This window comes from Tachypleus tridentatus, chromosome 6 (assembly GCF_004210375.1).
Source record: "Tachypleus tridentatus isolate NWPU-2018 chromosome 6, ASM421037v1, whole genome shotgun sequence".
In the NCBI taxonomy this organism is placed as follows: Eukaryota; Metazoa; Arthropoda; class Merostomata; order Xiphosura; family Limulidae; genus Tachypleus; species Tachypleus tridentatus.
Genome location: NC_134830.1, coordinates 151,669,705 through 151,688,826, shown reverse-complemented (window position 1 = coordinate 151,688,826; position 19,122 = coordinate 151,669,705). Strand labels below are relative to the sequence as shown.

General features: G+C 32.6%; 1 pseudogene across 1 annotated transcript; it reads left to right on the top strand.

Annotated features, from left to right (window-relative positions):
* The first annotated feature begins 4,483 nt into the window (after positions 1-4,483).
* LOC143254074 (F-actin-capping protein subunit beta-like) lies at positions 4,484-18,976 on the top strand (annotated as a pseudogene). The gene is made up of 7 exons (XR_013029944.1): positions 4,484-4,745; positions 7,204-7,293; positions 10,096-10,210; positions 11,536-11,796; positions 13,273-13,389; positions 17,863-17,928; positions 18,774-18,976. The product of XR_013029944.1 is annotated as an F-actin-capping protein subunit beta-like (transcript).
* Positions 18,977-19,122: the final 146 nt, after the last annotated feature.

Genomic DNA, 19,122 nt, shown 5'->3' with positions numbered 1-19,122 from the left:
CATACACCCTACCTGTAAGTTTATTGTTTTTTCAAAGAAGTAAATGTAGCATAATTGTTATTTAATACAATGCAAGAAAACTATTTTTGATGATATCTCATATTTGTCTTTAGATCATTCATTGTGTTTTTTTTACATGAGAGACAGACATTACCTTTGTGGAACTACAGTAGCAAGACTAATAGACACATTTCTTCCTTAACCAAGATGTTACATTGTATTATAATTCTTTCTTGGTCTACAAAATGTTTTATGAGCAGAGTCCCCCTGTGGCACTACTTTCACAATCTGAAGATGAGCAAGTGTAACAGGTTTGAGACAAAACATTTTGAAGAAGTTACATAGAAATTGGACCTGGCATGGCCAGGCGGTTAAGGCACTCAACTCGTAATTTGAGGGTCGCGGGTTCGAATCCCTGTCACACAAACATGCTCGCCCTTTTAGCTGTGGGGGCATTATAATTTGACAGTCAATCCAACTATTCATGGGGAAAAGAGTAGCCCAAGAGTTAGCAGTGGGTGGTGAAAACTAAATTAGGAACGACTAGTGCAGGTAGCCTTCAGGTACCTTTACGTGAAATTCAAAACAAACAAACGTATAAATTGTAAACAACTTGATAAAAATTTGACATATGCGAGATTTGCTTCAACAGTTCCTTGTATGTTAATCCACAATCCACCTGACGTTTTTAATTCATAACTTCAAAATATGGTTGATAAAAAGACTGGATTCGAGCTCCAGCACCTACACAATGTGCAATGGAAGAAGCTGACATTAAAGTTATTTTTATGTTAGCTTGTTTTATAATAAACCTCCAGATTTTTCTCTGTTTGAGATGTTTAAATATGATCATACAAGCATTTCTGTTCCAGGTAGATTTTGTAACGACTGTTTTTGTACTTGCTGAATGTGTGTGAAGATGTTTGTCAAGTTCGTTTAATATGAAAGATTACAAGGAATGAACACAACACCACTATACTGTAAACCAAGGAGGTACAGGAAAAACTTGTTTCGTGTGCTGACCATAGGAGAATTTTCGTGGATAATCAAAACTTAAGGCAAAAAAAAAAGATTTGTTTTAAAAAGGCTTAAAAACCCACTTGATTTTACAAAGCACTCGTTCCGTAACTTTTCAAGATCAGAATTCCAGGGAAATTAAAGGAGGTGATTGAATCCTGATTGTTAGTTCTATGTCAAGAGTATGTGTATATGTTTTATAATTAGTATTTCTAGCACGAACGACGACCTCTATGGGCCCTTGTTTGCACTAGTAATTACTAATCGTAATATCCATGACTCATTGAACAAAATTTGAAAAAGTGAACATTTTGTAAAATCAAAACATTTCTGAGAAGTACAGCGCGGGAATACTGTTCATATTGTGCTGAGATAAACTGTAATTGTTTTCCATATTAAAAGAAGTTCTCTCTTTTGAAAAACGTCAGTAAAGATATAACTAAACCTTCATGTACAGTTCTAGTAAAAGTCGTGGTGTTGTTGTGAGGGGCCTGGCATGGTTAGGTGGTTAAGGCACTCGATTTGTAATCCGAGGATCGCGAGTTCGAATCCCCGTCACATTAAACATTCTTGTACTTACAGCTGTGGGGGCGTTATAATGTCTTGGTCAATCCCAAGAGTTGGCGGGGAGGGGGCGATGAGTAGCTGCTTTCCCTCTAGCCTTACACTGCTAAATTAGAGACGCCTAGCGCAAATAGCCCTCGTGTAACTTTGTGCGAAATTCAAAACAAACCTGTGAGAAAAGTACTTTTATTTAAAAATGCGTTATGTGATAAATAAATGGTTGTTGTACAAACTTAGTTATTTTTCTAATTGCCTGAATCATGAATACCCAAAATGTAAATTTGTTATAGATTTTTTGTTTGTGGTGCCATTCCATAAATTATGCCACATTTATCGTTGTTTGTGTGAATTTCGCGCAAAGCTTCACGAAGGCTATTTGCACTAGTCGTCTCTAATTTAGCAGTGTAAGTCTAGAGGGAAGGCAGCTAGTCATCACCACTCACCGCTATCTTTTGGGATACTCTTTTACCAACGAATAGTGGGATTAATGGTACATTATAACGTCCTTACGGCTGAAAGGACGAGCATGTTTGGTGTGACGGAGATTCGAACCCACAACCCTCAGATTACGAGTCGAATGCTTTAACCCACCTAGCTGCCGGGCCACCGCATTTATTATTTTGGTGTCACATACACAGATAGAAAGATACACGCTACGTCCATTATAGTAAAATTATATCTGCACATAGTATTGCTTTAGTTTTGTCTCGCATATTGTTAGACAGTTGTCATGTTTAATAGCTGGTGATAAGAGATGAAATAAATGCATCAAATATGGGAAAACTTGATGATGGAAAAACTTCATTCAAATATTTATTATTATGTTAAACTTGTTGCAATGCTTCCTTCATCATCCATTGAAGCCACTATCAAACTTTATAGTCAATACCACGTACAGTCCTAAAGAGCAAATATTTTTTTTGCGCTTTTCCTATTAGAGGGATTCAAACCGTGTAACATCAAATACAAAGAACGGCAAACTAACAGTCATGTCGTACTTCACCCGAAAAACCAAAGTGACTCGCTATCTTTTAATTATTGGTGCGAAGGACAACATTTTTTGTACCCTGATTTTTTGAAATGAAATTTGGGACTCTTATTAAAGTAATTGCCCATCGTTAAAACTATGGTTGGATACACTGATAGACATGATCAATTGGTTAAAGTTGTTAGGGCAAGTGGCAAATCTGCAAGTTTTGGTTGTTATATTTCAGATGTCATTCATAGTGTCTGTATTGCGTTAAATGTTGTTTTTTGTTTTGTTTCTCATCAGTAAATGTGAAGACGTTGGACTTGGAAAGAATAATAATATTTTGGTCAGTGACTCCTGTAATTTAAAAAATTCTGAACACAGAAAAGTGTGGCTCGGCTTATTGGAATATTTTTCTTTACATCTTTGATGGCAGTGATAAAGGTTAGATGTATTAATAAATGTTACAAAAAAAGAGATGGCGCTAACAATATTCCTTACAATTAGCATTCTACGAAACAAAAAATTGGGATTTACTTGAATCGCTTAGTGGTAAATAGGAAGGTTAATAATTAAAACTAAATGTTTCCCTTAGGGTTTAAAGATTCAAGATCATATACACACGCTTCTTGTACCCATACCAGCCGTCCTGAGGTCTTTTCTCTTTCGTGATGACAAGAAACCTACTTAAAGTAAAAATGTGTCTGGAACGGGTATTAACACTTTTACCAAAATAAATACGAGAACAACGTTTCGACCTTCTCAGGTTAACAAAGACAGAGCTTGCGCCTGACTGTTGCCGGACATATGTTTCTCGTTTCTTAGTAAGTTAATGAGATTTGTGGATGAGATTAAAGTTGGACTTTGAAATATTAGGTACTATAAAATTACTTCGATCAGTTAGTGAGTTGAACAAAAATTAGATGAATTACCTTTAATTACAGTATCTACAAAATAATTCATTCAGGTTTTCATAACTTGGGACAAAAATTAATATAGCTTGGAACCCGTTCAGTTACGTTACTGAAGAAGAGGTCTTGTAATAATGATGGTTAAACCAGTAACAAGTTACCAAAGTTGTGCCCTGTTAACAATATCAATTATAACAACATTTTGGGTTATACTTATAGACATTGATTACAAATCAAATAAGACAATTAACTATTTCTACAAATTACTACTTAGGCCCACACTTGGAATATTGTGTACAGTTTTAGTCTTTTTATTTACGAGCACGAATAATATGGAGTTATTAGAATAACTTCAGAGGAGAGTTACTGTAATGGTGATAGGATAGGGGGATTGTCTCATTGGAAAAGGGTAACATTTCTGATTTTATCTGGAGAAAGCAACATTAAGAGGTTTTCTTATTGTAGTTTGCAGGATTGTACGAGCTATTGATAAGTTCCTTATTTGTCTACGCTGTATTCTGAAAATGATAGAGCGAGAGAACACAAGCTTAATATTTTATAAATACAAGCTGGGCTCCTGTCAAAATATTTTTTCTTTAATAGAATGATTGGCTTACGGGAAGAATTGCCGTCAGCATTGAGGCTGACACTTTTTTTTTATTGAGAATTTAAAGAGAAAACGGTACTTTCCTATAAAATAAGTGGTTTTTACCATTTTTCAAGATTGAGTGTTTAGGAACAGCCTTGAAGGATCAATGATCTCTTGCTGCTAGTAGTTATTGTTAATATGTGATAGTGTAAAATAATAGTTTTAGTGGCGATGTTCAGTTATAGTGTTGATGGTACAGTGACGGGGAAAATAAAAGAGTTGGCGTTTAGAATTAGAAAAATCGAAATAAATTCCATATATAAAATTAAATGTTGGATATATTGAAAACTTTCTTCTAGTGATAAAATACTTTTTATGACATTCGTATACTTAATTAATTAATTAATCATATTTTGTTAGAACTCCTTCCATCTTTCAGCAAATCTCTGTGTGTGTGACAGGAAGTGTGAATCCATTGGGTTACTAGTCGTTGGCCAACAACACAGTACTGCCGGTAGGAGTAAGTAGGCGAGGCTGATAAATTATTTGGTTACAAAGAGGAAGTAACTTAAGCCTAACCTTTAATATTTTGAAAATTAAAATTAACGTAGCCAAAGTATTGACGGAAAATTAGAAAAAGTGCGGCTATTATAAGAGTTGAATAGAAAAAGAAAGACTGTACATAATAATAATGGTAAGTACTAATCGAAATATGATGTTTGTTTCAGGTGCTGTGTATTACATTTACATAGCACTAGTAACAGTAATAAATATTTGGTTACGAATCGCTTGGTTCGTATCTGAATTTCTTCTGTCTCGAAACAGATTCGTTTATTTATTTATTTTTACATTTATTAACCGTATTCAGGACTTGCTTTAGTGAATAGCAACAAATTTTTATAATAACTATATGATAAACCAGTTTAAAAAATAACATATATTAAGCAAATTAATATCTTTTTGTTCAGTTAAAGAATAATACAACATTTAATAAGCAAATTGTTATGGTTTAGTTTTTTTTAAGCTTGAATTTGAAAGGTGTTCCTTTAATCCAGCAAACCATTATATTCGTAGACAAGAGATAGACTTTTAAAAGTGCTTAAACCTTTTTATTAGTTGTGTTTTTCTAGCCTACAATGTAGTGTTTTGTAATTTTGGGGAACTTTTTGCTGCACTACTGCGTTAATTGATTTGAGGATGTTACATATTACCAGAACAATGGATAGGGTGCGGATTTAGTATATACAAGTTGTCAAAACAGATTTAATAATATACACTACAGATAATCACATTAAACTGTAAAATAGTTGACTAAAACACAGGAAAAATTTGTAACTAATGAAAACCAGTAAAACTGACCTGTGTTTGTAACAGAGTATCTCAGGGTCATTGTGTGATCATTTTTGATATTGATAATAATGTACTTAGTAGGTTAATTAAAGTTGTGTGACATTAAAACTCTTGGGTATTTATACCTATATTGAAGATGTTTAGGTGTTACAGTTGGTATTTCAAGGTGTGTTTAGGATGCTGATATGCTACAATTGGCATGTTGGACAAATACTTAGAAATTGACCCATAACTACATGGTGTTATATTTGTAAAGGGATTTCATAATTTGGATCCCATGTTTATTGTAGAGGTGTAGAGTTTGGTCTTTATATCTAAGAAATAATATTGAGTTAATGAAAATAGTTAAGATGCATGTTGAGGAAAAGAAAAGTGACAGGTGATATAAGTTAACAAGGTTATTTAATGGATTGGTACTTTTTAAAATATTTTGTAATAGACAGGCTGTGCTCCAGTTAAGACTGCTTTATTTTTTAACATGGTAATTGATGGATGGAATAAGTTACCATTAATAATAACAGAGAGGAATTTTGGGGGAATCTAAAGGGGAATCAGCAGTTTCAAGAAAGTAACAAGCTGGTTTACATGTGTGCTTTTAGGGACCAGGTGACCCCATGGCTCCTGGGTTGTTAATAGTGACCAGTGATAAAGACCTTGGTGTAAATCACTCAAGCAGTTAAGGTTCTGCCTGATTGCTAGTTTTAAAGATAATAGAACTTGAGGGGATATTTATAGAAATATTGATTATAAAAAGAGATAACTATTTCTCTGTAAAAGTCACTAGTTAGGCAGTTTGGAATGCTGTACAACTTTGGTCTTCTTGTCAAAGAAAAAATACTGACTTATTGAAAAGGGTTTCAGATTGTGGGGATAAAAGGGTTAACTTATAAGGGAAAGTTAGATCATATTTTTTTTCTTGAGAAAAGAAAGGTACATTGTAATCTTAAGATTACCTGGGATTGGTAGAATAAAACCTCTGTGTGTGTGTGTGTGTGTGTTGTGGTCAGAATACAGTAAGACAAGATGACACGTGAAAGTTGATAAAACATGTTGAAGTCTATTTAGACAGTGTCACTTTTCTAACAAGGTGGTTGGTTTATAAACTTGCTGTTAGCTGTAGTGTAGATGCCAGTACTTTACAAGAATTGAATAGTGGTGTCTGATTTCCTGAAACATAAAAGGATATATTTAAATTTGTTCTTTTCTTGAAGGTTGGTGTGGAAGAAAAGCCTTAAAAAAACAAAAACAACAATTGCAAATGGATGTGTTGTCAGTGTGTTGTACATTAGCTTAATGTAGAAGGGATCTTTTACTCTTAGTATTTTAATAATTAGACATTTATAATAAGGTCTTTACCATTTGAACAGTTGTACAGTCTAACAAATTACTCGTATTATTTTTGAACAATTTCACCAACTCTGGTAAAGAGAATATAACATACTCTCTTCAGGTATGTGTAATATTAATAATTTTATTACTTGCAAGATATCTGAATAAAAAATATTATGTGAAACTTATATTTTCACCAAAGAAAATAACTTATAATTAAGTGTACTTCAGTGTAATAAGAGTTTGAGGAAATAAACTTTGTTCAGATTTCATAAAAACATTGTATTAGTCTATCTTAAATGCAGGTAGAAGAATTGATACATACATCGTATCACCAGTTTTATTTAATGCGAGTCAGATTATGAATGAACAACTGTTACAGTAATATGAGCCTCCTGTTTTTTTTCTCTGTGAACAGAACAATTGGTGGATTGTTAATATTCAAGCTTATTGTACAGTTTTTTTTCTTTCAGACAGAACAACAGCTAGACTGTGCTCTTGATTTAATGAGAAGACTTCCACCACAGCAAATTGAGAAGAACTTAAGTGACCTTATTGACCTGGTATGGTGAAGTATTCTGTGAATGTCAGTGTGTGAAACTTTCCTCTTATAGCTTAAACTTTGAAGAAGTTCTGTTTTTATATCTTGCATAAATCTTGGTGACATTTTAAAAACTATCAAATCAAAGATACGATGTTCTTTCACGTAATCAGAAATTTTAAATCTTGGAGGAGTGATAGAGAAATGATATCTTTAAGGTTATAGCTGTAAAACACTAATGTTCACGCACATACGTGGATATGATAGTATGAAAAGGTTCCTGAAGATTTCTCAGTTGTTAATATTTTATTTAAAAATAGCCGGATATTAACGTACCAGGGTTTACATATTTCATGACAAAATATGTGTACTGTATGTGAAAACAGAGCAAATCACTTTAATAACAATATATATTTATGATGTAGTCTCTGAACTTGTTATATGATTATATTGTTCTCTCTAAATACTGCATTATCAGGAGTTTTTAAACTGGAGATGCTATAGTGCTCCTACTTTTACCTGTTTGACTTCTATAGCAACTGTATATTATATTAATGGGAAGAGGCATGACTCCTGATGCAGACTGAGCTGTCTTTGGCAACACATCTCTTTGTAAAACCTAGCCAACAACCCCCACTTTTCAATTCTATCCTGCACTACTGATCATTGGTTAGCCCGCTGGACAGTTTCTTACCACTGATGTTTGTTGTCAGGTCTAATTCTTGTTCAATAAATTTATTTTTAAGACTGTTATTTCATCAGTCGAACAACTGGAACACTATTTATTAGCAACTCCAGCAGTGAAAAATACGTACCTTTATTTTAGAACATTAGATAGCTGAAATAGTGATTATAAGTCTGTACAAATCAGTATCCTTTTGCTGGCCACCTGTTTTGGTGTGATTTCTCTTAAGTTATCTCGTGTTTGAAGCAAGCTCATGTTTAGTCTTGGGCTTTGATTGATTAATGTACAGTTGTTATAGGTTAGTGACAAGATATTAAGCTGGTTAAATCATTTGTTTAAAAGCTTTATTGGTCTGATGAGTATTTTAGGCTTAATGCTTGATACAGTATACATGTGTTTGCTGAGAAAAACAAGTTGGTGCCATTCATGGTTAAAAATTTATTTCCATTAGAAATGTTTGTAATTAAAATTATGTGTAGTCATCATCATTGGGTGGATTTAATTAACATAAGTAGGTATTTAAAGTGTTGTTCAAAGAACACCTGTTAATCAATATTAATTTTATTTGTAAGCACCAGAATGTAAGTTCTGTTTTTTAAAATGTTCATTCAGATTATTCAATATGTGTATAACTAAGTTTAGGTTATTAATGCACTATTTCTGTACTGTATAACTTACAGTAAAATGCTTTAACCTAATTTCATTTTTCACTAGTCAACCCAGAATAGATTTGTCAGAAGTAACAATTTTATTATTTATCTGTCTTAGTTAATCTAGCAAAGACATTTTTGAAAGTGTAGTAGAATTTTGTGTTGGTGTAAAAACCATGTTAAGCTGTGTGCTATATTTGTATCTAAATACAGTTTTGTAAATATGGTAAAATGATTGTATCTAAATGTTTTGCTGCTTTGCGAATCATACGAGATTTTAGTTTTTCCTGTAACCATTTGAAATCCAAGATACTTGGTTGTACCAGTGACCCGTAAATGTCTCCTCCCTAGCAGAATAACATGTTTGTAGTGTAAATATTAGGGATTTATACAGTAGTTTTAGTGACATGTATTGTGCTCGACCAGTGTAGCCTTGAGGTCAGTGAGGGTTACCCAGGAGCTGACCAACCCCTGATCCCTTCTCACTCAGCACACTCAAGTCATTTGATTTTCTGGTATGCATTCCTTACTTGTGCATGATATCTAATGATTTTGTAAGGTAGAAAAACAAAACAATTCTGTTCATGGGGTATGGAAAGTTAGCCCTTCTCCCAAGCAGAGAAAGAGTCGGTAGTTGAAGAAACCTCTGAAGTAATGTATGCTGCTTATAATCAACTTTTAAAATCTTGTAGTGGTGTTATGTTATGTTGCATACTTAGCTCCTGTCTGTTATATGTAAAATAATGGAAGGTTCTTGTTGAATTTCATATGTTTAAATGAAAGGCTTTATATTGCATTGTTTTAAAGCAGATAAGTTGCTGCTGTGTTTTGGTTGAGTAAGAATCTGTATCAGGACATTAACAATTTTAAAGTAAAGAAATGTGCCCACTGCTTTAAATACCTTTATATCAGTCTATGAATTGTGTGTCATTTTGATAGTCTTGAAGAACTTGTCAAACAAGGATGCCAGAAAGCAGTCTGACTCATGTAACTACTTCCACCGAGAAGGTTTGCGATAAGCTTTAATACAGAACCTGTTTTTATGGCTAGTACACTGTGGCAAGAAAGACATTACCTCACAAGATCAGGTTTAGAGAAAATTGTGTGATTCCTTCACTTTTATTTTTCTTAACGTGTCTAAAATCTTACTCAGACTGAGAACTTGTATAGTTGTTGATGGCATGTAACTTAGGGCTGGATAATTTGTATGTTCTCCACCTTTTGGGATATTTTTTATATTAGTTTTTTCTCTACTCTAGAGAGGTTCATTATACTTGAGGAACTCAGACTTGGTATGAACAATGCTTATGTGATGCAAAATAACAACTCAAAATAAATCTTACAAAGTTAACTTGGAAAGTGCATATGTTTCTAGTATCACACAAGTACATAAATATTAGATAGTTAACCAGCAGGTAAGAAGCAACTCCTGCACCACAGTTGATAAATAAACTGGATGAAGGATTAACCAATTTAAACTGATCTACAGGTACCCAGCTTGTGTGAAGATCTCTTGTCATCAGTAGACCAGCCTCTGAAAATTGCTCGAGATAAACAAGTTGGAAAGGACTACTTGTTGTGTGATTACAACAGAGATGGAGACCGTACAGGTCTGTAGTTGTCCTGTTGTGAAGTCAGTTGATTGCTCTAGTAAAACAAGTTAGCTGTAGATGTTTACTTGCCACATTACTTTTAATTTGTCCATTGAAGCTCTGAATCAGAGATATGTCAAAATTAGCAATCAGATCTGTCTTCTCTCCCATGAGTTACTGATCAATGAATCTCTCATTCAAGAATTCATCGATTGAGTTGGATGAGGGACATAAAACGTTCTATGAAACAATCTTATGTGTTAAACAACTGTGTTATATTGAAGTTTGGTGTAGATATTAGTTCTTAGTTTATGAATAAATATTGTATGATTGTTTAGTTTCTTTATTATAAGAGATGAAAGCAGTTAATTATTGAAAGTTGTGTTTCTTATTCATTGATATAGAGAACATAGCAAACAGATGATTAAGTAATAAACATGTAAACGGCCAAGAAAAAGTTTTCTGTGAAGTTGACTGCAGTAGAGGTGATAGACCTAATATTTAATGTTAGAATAAGACTTAATGTAAGACAAGGAAGTAAAAAGAATAACTTGTTTCATCAAAGCCTGGTTTTAAAGTAACTGAATCACCTTGAGTTCACTTTAACAAAAAGAATGGAGAATATTTTGAAGAAGGAACACTAATCAATTACTGGAAGAACAGTGTATGACTGTAGTAACTTGTGCAACAATTGTAAGTGAATTACACACAGAATACTAATGCAACATAAATATGGAAATGTAATTTGGCTTGTAAACTGAAATTCTAAAATAATTGAAAAGGTCCGAGTGGACTTTTGACAAGAAGAGAACCATATATTGTTTGATATCCCGATGTAAAGAATTTGTGCATACATTTAAGTAGTTTAGAAAAAAACGAAGAAAAGAAATGTACATTACTTGGGAAACAAGTGGGGGTGCGTGTTCATTTATTGTTGAGTTTATCACCAGCAAACCACTGATACCTACTGTGGAGGAATCCTAAGCCAAACAACAACACAGTATATATTTATAATATTAATAAGTGTAATAACTGTTAATTGACAGTTGGTGAACACAACTTTAATGTCTGAGAGAAAGAGGAATGGTTAAAAAGAAACTGTCGTTAATTTGATTTTATAACAGTTTTCTTGGCCAATTGGTTTTTCAGTATTTTGCCATTTAAATTGTAACTCTTGTTTTATTAGCCAATATATTTAGACGATGTTAATGATCAAACATAATGATATTGTGAAGACTGCTGGCTGTTGTTATTTTACATAAAGAATCTGATGGTCTGAAAAGGATGAATTAAGTGTGCATAATATAATTAAATTTTTTTCTTTTTTTTAAATTCGTGGTTCAGATCTCCTTGGAGCAACACTTATGATCCCCCGTTGGATGATGGAGCCATGCCGTCTGAACGACTACGTAAGCTGGAGGTGGATGCAAACCAAGCTTTTGATCAATATAGGGAAATGTACTTCGAAGGAGGAGTTTCATCAGTGTACTTATGGGATTTGGATCATGGGTTTGCAGGGTTATCCTCATCAAAAGGCAGGAGATGGGTGAAAAAAAATTAAAGGATGTTGGGACTCAATTCATGTGGTAGAAGTCCAGGTATAGAACCTACTGAATCATATTACTCTAAATCAGAAGTCCAGGTATAGAACCTACTGAATCATATTACTCTAAATCAGAAGTCCAGGTATAGAACCTACTGAATCATATTTCTCTTAATCAGAAGTACAGGTATAGAACCTGCTGAATCATATTTCTCTAAATCAGAAGTCCAGGTATAGAACCTGCTGAATCATATTTCTCTTAATCAGAAGTCCAGGTATAGAACCTGCTGAATCATATTTCTCTTAATCAGAAGTCCAGGTATAGAACCTGCTGAATCATATTTCTCTAAATCAGAAGTCCAGGTATAGAACCTGCTGAATCATATTTCTTTAAATCAGAAGTCCAGGTATAGAACCTGCTGAATCATATTTCTCTAAATCAGAAGTCCAGGTATAGAACCTGCTGAATCATATTTCTCTAAATCAGAAGTCCAGGTATAGAACCTGCTGAATCATATTTCTCTAAATCAGAAGTCCAGGTATAGAACCTGCTGAATCATATTTCTCTAAATCAGAAGTCCAGGTATAGAACCTGCTGAATCATATTTCTCTAAATCAGAAGTCCAGGTATAGAACCTACTGAATCATATTACTCTAAATCAGAAGTCCAGGTATAGAACCTACTGAATCATATTACTCTGAATCAGAAGTCCAGGTATAGAACCTGCTGAATCATATTACTCTAAATCAGAAGTCCAGGTATAGAACCTACTGAATCATATTACTCTAAATCAGAAGTCCAGGTATAGAACCTACTGAATTATATTGCTTTCAATCATACAAATCACGAAATTAAGGAAACACATTAAGTGGTTTTATTGTTATTTTCTACAAGACAGTTGTAACTGCTCAGAAAGAGACTGTAAACAGGGCAGAAATATATATTTTTGGAGTTTGGTCCAACTGAAACATTTAATGTATGTTAAAACACTCTTTTAATGTGGTTGTATTAAAAACCCAGGGTAATTTATGCTATGTTAGGTCAGAGTTGGCAATCATTGAAAAACTTTATTTGAAAATAGCTCTGTTGTTTTAAAAAATGTTAACTGTTTAATACAGCTGTCAGTACTCTACAAAAGTTTCAGGCTTAGCGGTTGGTGAAGAAAGCATCGTTACTGTTACAGAAGGTTACGTGTCAGACAAACATGGTTTTGAATTAATTAAATATTGTTTTATACATGTTTAAAAGTTTAGAAAATCTGTTTGTGACTAGTAGTATTACTACTCATTATACATAAACCAGACTTCATAATTTTGTTAATATTTACCTTCTTGTTTGTGTTTTAGATAAACAATATTGTACTTGTCTTGACAGACAGACAAACCATTAACTAAAATAGGAACAACATTACAGTAACTTAGTGTAGAGCTTTAATATTTAGATGTATTTGAATCTGTTCTGTATTCAAAGCAAGATTTAATTACATGTAGATGTATTCCACCTTTTACCCAGCTTTTCTCCTTTTAACAGGAAAAATCAAGTGGTAGAAGTGCTCACTACAAACTGACCTCAACAGCAATGTTATGGCTTCAGACCAATAAGCCTGGATCAGGTACCATGAACTTAGGAGGAAGCCTGACCAGACAAGTAAGTCTCTAGTTTCAGCGATCAGTTTTTGTTAAATTATGGCTTCTTTCCAAATTTTTATAGACCTTAGAGTGTTCCTTATTTCCATGCTTTTTTATGTCCCCTATATATTGTGTGTGTGTGTGTGTGTGTGTGTGTTCAAAAATGTCCCCTTCTTGGGGACAGAGAAGGTTGACTGATTGTATTGTGGAATTTCAGAGTGAAAGTGTAGCAGACATGGGTGTCTATTGGGCATGGGTGTTCCAGATTTTGAGGGATGTGAAAGTGTAGCAGACATGGGTGTCTATTGGGCATGGGTGTTCCAGATTTTGAGGGATGTGAAAGTGTAGCAGACATGGGTGTCTATTGGACATGGGTGTTCCAGATTTTGAGGGATGTGAAAGTGTAGCAGACATAGGTGTCTATTGGACATGGGTGTTCCAGATTTTGAGGGATGTGAAAGTGTAACAGACATAGGTGTCTATTGGACATGGGTGTTCCAGATTTTGAGGGATGTGAAAGTGCAGCAGACATAGGTGTCTATTGGACATGGGTGTTCCAGATTTTGAGGGATGTGAAAGTGTAACAGACATAGGTGTCTATTGGACATGGGTGTTCCAGATTTTGAGGGATGTGAAAGTGCAGCAGACATAGGTGTCTATTGGACATGGGTGTTCCAGATTTTGAGGGATGTGAAAGTGTAGCAGACATAGGTGTCTATTGGACATGGGTGTTCCAGATTTTGAGGATGTGAAAGTGTAGCAGACATAGGTGTCTATTGGACATGGGTGTTCCAGATTTTGAGGGATGTGAAAGTGTAGCAGACATAGGTGTCTATTGGACATGGGTGTTCCAGATTTTGAGGGATGTGAAAGTGTAGCAGACATAGGTGTCTATTGGACATGGATGTTCCAGATTTTGAGGGATGTGAAAGTGTAGCAGACATAGGTGTCTATTGGACATGGGTGTTCCAGATTTTGAGGGATGTGAAAGTGTAGCAGACATAGGTGTCTATTGGACATGGGTGTTCCAGATTTTGAGGGATGTGAAAGTGTAACAGACATAGGTGTCTATTGGACATGGATGTTCCAGATTTTGAGGGATTTTTTTAAACTTATCATATGTAGAAATATAACAAAATTAATATCTAGATGAGTAAAATAGTAATCTTTATTAATTACTGTCACCCTGAATGATGAAATGTCAAGTTACCTTACATTTTACTATTATCTATTTTCCCTTCACTTGCCATTGAAAGGCCTACCTCTATTTTGATGTGCTTACACCTAAACAAATTCTGAAGGAATACAGGTATTTTCCTTAGATTTCCAGTATTTCTGTGGTAAAACAACATAAGAATGTATATAATCCAAAACTCCAGTGTTTCTGATGGTCTAAGAAATACAACATATGATGAGAAGTTTACACCAAAAGAACAACACTTACCTTTTATAACTTGGTTTCATGTTTGTCATGTGTCTGTGCTGATAACTGGAGCACTTTCAGAGAACTGACTTGTTAAAAGTGGGAAAGTTATTAGGTTTCTCGTGTTGTGATTTAAATACATTTTAATTATTAGGTTTCTCGTGTTGTGATTTAAATGCATTTTAATTATTAGGTTTCTCGTGTTGTGATTTAAATGCATTTTAATTATTAGGTTTCTCGTGTTGTGATTTAAATGCATTTTAATTGTTAGGTTTCTCGTGTTGTGATTTAAATACATTTTAATTATTAGGTTTCTCGTGTTGTGATTTAACTACATTTTAATTATTAGGTTTCTCGTGTTGTGATTTAAGTACATTTTAATTATTAGGTTTCTTGTGTTGTGATTTAAATACATTTTAATTATTAGGTTTCTTGTGTTGTGATTTAAGTACATTTTAATTATTAGGTTTCTCGTGTTGTGATTTAAATACATTTTAATTATTAGGTTTCTCGTGTTGTGATTTAAATACATTTTAATTATTAGGTTTCTCGTGTTGTGATTTAAATACATTTTAATTATTAGGTTTCTCGTGTTGTGATTTAAATACATTTTAATTATTAGGTTTCTCGTGTTGTGATTTAAATGCATTTTAATTATTAGGTTTCTCGTGTTGTGATTTAAATGCATTTTAATTATTAGGTTTCTTGTGTTGTGATTTAAATATTTTAATTATTAGGTTTCTTGTGTTGTGATTTAAATACATTTTAATTATTAGGTTTCTCGTGTTGTGATTTAAATACATTTTAATTATTAGGTTTCTCGTGTTGTGATTTAAATACATTTTAATTATTAGGTTTCTCGTGTTGTGATTTAAATACATTTTAATTATTCGGTTTCTCGTGTTGTGATTTAAATACATTTTAATTATTAGGTTTCTCGTTTGTGATTTAAATACATTTTAATTATTAGGTTTCTCGTGTTGTGATTTAAATACATTTTAATTATTAGGTTTCTCGTGTTGTGATTTAAATACATTTTAATTATTAGGTTTCTCGTGTTGTGATTTAAATACATTTTAATTATTAGGTTTCTCGTGTTGTGATTTAAATACATTTTAATTATTAGGTTTCTCGTGTTGTGATTTAAATACATTTTAATTATTAGGTTTCTCGTGTTGTGATTTAAATACATTTTAATTATTAGGTTTCTCGTGTTGTGATTTAAATACATTTTAATTATTAGGCTTCTCGTGTTGTGATTTAAATACATTTTAATTATTAGGTTTCTCGTGTTGTGATTTAAATACATTTTAATTATTAGGTTTCTCGTGTTGTGAGTTAAATACATTTTAATTATTAGGTTTCTCGTGTTGTGAGTTAAATACATTTTAATTATTAGGTTTCTCGTGTTGTGAGTTAAGTACATTTTAATTATTCGGTTTCTCGTGTTGTGATTTAAATACATTTTAATTATTAGGTTTCTCGTGTTGTGATTTAAATACATTTTAATTATTAGGTTTCTCGTGTTGTGAGTTAAATACATTTTAATTATTAGGTTTCTCGTGTTGTGATTTAAATACATTTTAATTATTAGGTTTCTCGTGTTGTGATTTAAGTGCATTTTAATTATTAGGTTTCTCGTGTTGTGATTTAAATACATTTTAATTATTAGGTTTCTTGTGTTGTGATTTAAATACATTTTAATTATTAGGTTTCTCGTGTTGTGATTTAAATGCATTTTAATTATTAGGTTTCTCGTGTTGTGATTTAAATGCATTTTAATTATTAGGTTTCTTGTGTTGTGATTTAAATGCATTTTAATTATTAGGTTTCTCGTGTTGTGATTTAAATACATTTTAATTATTAGGTTTCTCGTGTTGTGATTTAAATACATTTTAATTATTAGGTTTCTCGTGTTGTGATTTAAATACATTTTAATTATTAGGTTTCTCGTGTTGTGATTTAAATACATTTTAATTATTCGGTTTTTCGTGTTGTGATTTAAATACATTTTAATTATTCGGTTTCTCGTGTTGTGATTTAAATACATTTTAATTATTCGGTTTCTCTTGTTGTGATTTAAATACATTTTAATTATTCGGTTTCTCGTGTTGTGATTTAAATACATTTTAATTATTCGGTTTCTCGTGTTGTGATTTAAATACATTTTAATTATTAGGTTTCTCGTGTTGTGATTTAAATACATTTTAATTATTAGGTATTTTCCCACTCTTGTACTCACATTAACACCCACCTTCTTCTTAATGCACTGCAGTTGTACTTCCAACACAACTGAGGTTTCCTTCCAGCTGTTCTTGCACAGTGTTACGGGTTCACTGTAGCCTCAGTTTTTACATTTTTGTGAGGTTCTGAAAAAATTGTTTTAACTGTCCTTTGTAGCAGTGATTGCTTTCTGCTTGAGCAGTTTCGCTTTATTCAACTCTAACTAGACAATAAGAATAAAAAATGTGTGTCAGTGATAACTGATGAAATTGAATACCTGTTAGGTGTGGCTTTGGTTGTTTTTTTCTCATCATATTCAAGTGATTAATAACCTAAAAACTAAATATATCTCACTGGTTTTTCTCTAGTTTTTAACAAGTTTGTAGAAATTATTGTTTGAGTGAGAAGAACAAGTGTGTTTGGACTTGTTAAAGATGTAGGTAAACAACAACAGTGGTGCGTCAAGTGATCCCAGTAGTAACAACAAGGTCGTAGGAGAAGAGACTATTCACTCTCTTACTTCAGTATAATTGTTTGATTTTTAAATATGTATGTTTAACGAATGTAATCATCAATTGGTGGGTCATAATTGACCTATTTTCAGCATTGAAAAGGAAATTGAAAAACAAAAGATTAGGTTAAGATATTTGATAAACATGATGCTATAACTTGTATGGGTGATGTCTGAAAAATTAACCGTTGTTAAGTGCTGTTTTAATTCTGTCTTCATAAAAAACAAAAAGACAAAACTCTTGGGCAACGTAGTTAGAAAATACGTTTGTAGAAGTGTTAGAATTCTTTGTGAATCAGGTTTGTGATAGAAATATATTTTGTATGTTCCTATAGGTCGAACTCGATGCTGCAGTGAGTGAAGCTAGTCCTCACATTGCCAATATTGGAAGAATGGTTGAGGTAATTTTGCTCATGGCTTAAGAGATTTTAGTGAGCTAAGTTACCCAAAAATGATTAAACCCACTAAGTCTTGTAGTGTCTGGTAACTGCCAAACAACATTGAATGTTATGTATTGTTTTGTTTTAGCTCAACAGCATAAGCTTTAAAGTTTATTTCTCATAACATCAGATTATATTTATTTTTCGAAGACAGTTCAGGAAAAAAAAACTAAATTTTATAACTTTAAGAATTATATTTCTCTAGTTTTGGTTTTTACATTCATGTAAAACATTCATAGCTGCATAAACTTTTCTAAAAGTCGGCTTGTACTATTAAGTTGTTTAAATACATTGTCACAACTCTGTAGGTTTCAGCTGAACAATATATTTATATACTTTTATGTACACCAATATAACTTGAGTTTTACAGTGATATATATGTATTGTTTAAATGTTATAAAAATATTAACAGTTTTTTAGTTTAAGTTTAATATACACAAGTATATGTAATTTATCTAGTTTGTTGTACATGTCTATATATTTTAACATAATATTCTAAAACCTAACTGTGAATCAGAAGCAAAGAATGAATTAATTAGGCTAAATATATCCATCAAAGATGTATGTGGTAAGTAAACAAAGTTGATAATGCCATATTAAAATATATTGATTGAATCATCATTTGATTACTGTCACTGTCATTAGTTTTGAGAATAAAACCATTAATTTCTTGTGCAGGATTTGGCCAGTGGTTAAGTTTAGTTTTGAATTATTACACTGAGTTAAAAATGTAACTTTTGTGAACTGAGATTTAAGTCTTTTTGTATTATGAAAAAACAGGATATAAGCATCTTGTATTTTAATAGGATATGGAAAATAAAATTAGAAACACATTGAATGAAATCTACTTTGGAAAACCAAAGACATTGTAAATGGATTAAGAACTGTTCAACCCTTGTCGGACCAGAAGCAACAGGCTGCTCTCAGGAATGATCTGGCACAAGCTCTCCAGAAACGTCAAGCCAAGGGGGAGAACTGAGTGTTGTACTTTCTTTTTATCAAGTACTTGCTGATACTGACTTGTCAAAAACCTTCTGTTGCCTATCTCAATTTTGAGGATAATACAGTATCCTCAAAAGTATGGCTATGGGGGAAAAAAATCTAATCAAGATATTTGTGGGCAGAGCTCTTGGTTTGTACATTCTTTCCTTGCTG